Source organism: Cervus elaphus, chromosome 21, assembly GCF_910594005.1.
Source record: "Cervus elaphus chromosome 21, mCerEla1.1, whole genome shotgun sequence".
NCBI lineage: Eukaryota > Metazoa > Chordata > Mammalia > Artiodactyla > Cervidae > Cervus > Cervus elaphus.
The window spans coordinates 10,378,929-10,382,502 of record NC_057835.1 but is presented as its reverse complement, the minus strand read 5'-3'; the positions used below and the strand labels follow the sequence as shown (position 1 = coordinate 10,382,502).

Genomic DNA, 3,574 nt, shown 5'->3' with positions numbered 1-3,574 from the left:
TGACATACACCCCACTGTCTCTAACCCGTATACCCTCCTGAGAAAGATGCCTTTTTCAGCCTACCCCTGGCGGCCCAGAGCCAGGAGATATTTGCCTTTGAGTGGACCGAGGGGGAAGGCCAACCGGTAATCCCACAGAGGTTCAAGAGGCGCTGAGTGAGGACCTCTACGAATATCAGACTTGCCACCCAGAGGTCTTTCTGCTACACAATTAATAGCCCAGCAAGAGGTCACCTGTTTGGGGTATAAGATCAGGCAGGGGCAAAGGTGGCTAACCCAGACCATGAAGGCCCAAGACCCCCCGCCAGGTGAGAGAGTTTCTGGGGACTGTTGGATATTGCAGACTGTGGATCATGGGGTTTGCTGAGAAGGCCTAGCCCTTGTATGAGGGAAGTAAAGAGACCCCAAACTGACTTGGACTGAGCCAATGAAACAGGCTTTCCAGACACTCAGATGGGCCCTACTAGAAGCCCCAGCCCTTGCCCTGCCTAACCCAAATAAGCCATTCCAGCTGTTTGTAACTCCATGATTGCAGCGAGATACTGGCTGAGGCCCTGGCGGCACGAAAAGACTTAACTGATGTACCCCTAGACGACAGTGAGCTAGTACGGTTCACCGATGGGAGCAGCTATGTAAGAAATGGGCAAAGGAAAGCTGGAGCTGCCGAATATGGCTCCGTGAAGTTTTATGCATTGTGTGGCTTTGGTGGGGTCTTAAGTTGTGGTCTGACACACACTGCTGTTGTTCCTCTGGATTTGGTGAAATGCCGTATGCAGGTGGACCCACAGAAGTACAAGGGCATTCTTAATGGATTTTCAGTTACACTCAAAGAGGATGGTTTCCGTGGTTTGGCTGAAGGATGGGCCCCGACCCTCATTGGCTACTCCCTGCAGGGGCTTTGCAAGTTTGGCTTTTACATGCTTGGAGAGAATGCCTATCTGTGACGCACATCACTGTATTTGGCTGCCTCTGCCAGTGCTGAATTCTTTGCTGACAATTAACTTGGACCCGCCTCCCACAGGGGTTCAAGAACTCCCCTAATGAGGCTCTGAGTGAGGCTATGGAAGCTGCTAAAGTTTGAATTCAAACCCAACCAAGTTATGGTAACACTCTGAGGGATGCAGCTCCCAAAATGTACAAGGAAGAAGGCTTAAAGGCGTTCTACAAGGGGTTGCTCCTCTTTGGATGAGAAGTTTGCCTGCTTTGAACATACTGTTGCCGATTCCGTGGTGTCTGTGTTGAATAAGGAGAAGGGTAGCAGTGCCTCTCAGATCCTCAAGAGACTTGGATTTAGAGGTGTATGGAAGGGTATCATCATGATCGGCACTCTGACTGCACTACAGTGGTTTATCTATGATTCTGTGAAGGTCTACTTCAGGCTCCCTCGCCCTCCTCCCCCTGAGATGCCAGAGTCTGACAGAAGAAGCTTGGGTACACTCAGTAGATAAATGAAAGCAAATATGGACTGAATCTGCGTGTTGATCAGTGTTTGAGGAAAATACAACTGGATAATCCAGGCTTGCGAAGCGTGAATGAGGTACCGAGGGGAAGAGCCAGGGCAACACTGGGAGATAGATTTCACTGAGGTAAGGCCAGGCAAGTACAGGTATTGCTATATGTTGGTTCTGGTAGATACCTTCTTGGGGTGAGTGGAAGGGAGAGCTTAGAGGAGATAGTGCCTAGGTACAGGCTGCTGGTGACTATGGGCTCTGATAACGGACCTGCCTTTGTGAGCCAGATTGTACAAGGGCTGGCCCAAGCTCTGGGGACGAAATGGAAGTTATATTGTGAATATAATCCCCAGAGCTCAGGACAGGTTGAGAGAATGAATCAGAACGAAGTTGGCAATAGAGACTGGCGGGGACTGGGTGACCCTCCGTCCCTTCGCACTCTTTCAGGCACGTAACACCCCTTATAAGCTGCCCTTTTGAGATTCTGTATGGAAGACCCCTCCTGTGTGTATTAGAACCTAGATGGAAAGGCCCTTATGTTTTCCTTACCACTCCTACTGCTGTAAAGGTCGATGGGATTGGACCCTGGGTTCACTGCAATCACGTGTGGCAAGCCACACTGGAAGAACAGGAGCAGAATGGAAGGCAAGACCTCACCCGTCAAATCCTTTGACTCGTCTGCTGGGAGGTCTCCTAATTCTCCTGATTATTGCAGGAGCTGAAGCTGTGTAACCTCTTGTGATGGGCCCCGGGAATGGGACATAGGAAACAGAGATTTGGTAGACTCGAGTGTGGCACAACCCGCAGGGCCAAGTACCTCAGATATGGGTGAACCAAGCTTTACTATCTCTGCAAGGCCAAGGGCTTTCCTCCCTACGAGCTGCTGTAGATGACTTGATTTTTCTCCAACAGGGTAGGGTCTGCAAGGTTTCTATGCAGACCATACAAGAGTGGTAAGAGAATCAGTCATTTAGAGAAGTCGTTGACTTCCTTGTCTGAGGTGGTCTTGATTAGAAAGAGCAGGAAGCCCAGCAGAGATGGTTTGAGTCTTGTTTTCAACTACCTTATAGTATCAGCGGCCCAAGATGGAAAAGAGGAAGATTCCTCTACTTGAACAACAGATGGGGGGGAATGTGAGGCGAGCAGAAGTAACGCAACTTAGATTAGGAGTAGGCCTTCCTACTATCAGGTAGCTTTTGCTTAACAATGACCACTGTTTGCCAATTAGGACCAATTAGCTTTCACCGATGTTTGCCAATTAGGAAATTAGGAACGGGGCGGAAACCCCCAGGAAAGTCCCGTATGTGTGAAAGTATTGACCAATGAAATTGCTTTGCAAATGTGTAACCAATCCTCTTCTCACCCTATAAATTTGTGTAACAGCTTGGGCTCGGGGCTCTCTGACCCGCACCACTGCGTTGGTTGCGGGTGGAGAGTCCTGGCTCGAGTCAGTAATAAACTTCCCTTCCTGCGAGTTGCACTGTCTTGGAGGCCTTCTCTCTTCCCGCTTGGGGATTTGGACATCGGGCATAACAGAGTGTGTTGTAATTTCCTCCTTCAGGGGATCTTCCTTACTCAGAGATCAGACCTGAGTCTCCTGCGTCTCCTACATTGGGAGGCAGATTCTTTTACCACTGAGTCACCTTGGAAGCCCCTTATGTCTTCCATGTAATAAATTCAGATGCCTGTCTTTATCTGGTATTCACTCTTTACTCTGGCTCTCCTTCCTCACCCCTGTATACAGTTTCTAAGTTCTACTGGTTCAGTCTAAGATCTCTGGAATCCACTCGTCCCCTTCATGTTTCTCAGGACTCCCTCAGTTACAGGTACCATTAAGCTCACTCATATTACTGCAACAGTCTTTTTCTTCTTCTGCCTTAATTTTTATCCAATCACATCCATCTTTATTTACAGACTAGTCAGTGAGATTTCTTCTGAAATAAGTACCTGATGATGTCATTTTCTCTAAAATCCTTTAAGAGTTACCAGTTACACAGAGAGCAGAATCTTGATGGCCTCACATAGATGCAGACCTACCATGTGGTTCCATGAACTTTAAATTTCCCACAAACCCACCTTCATCTCTCACCACGTATGAACTCATATGTCTTAGAGTCCTCTAC

At 48.3% G+C, this 3,574-nt stretch overlaps 1 pseudogene; it reads left to right on the top strand.

Moving 5' to 3' along the window:
* Positions 1–283: 283 nt before the first annotated feature.
* Positions 284–1,444, top strand: LOC122679669 (annotated as a pseudogene).
* Positions 1,445–3,574: the final 2,130 nt, after the last annotated feature.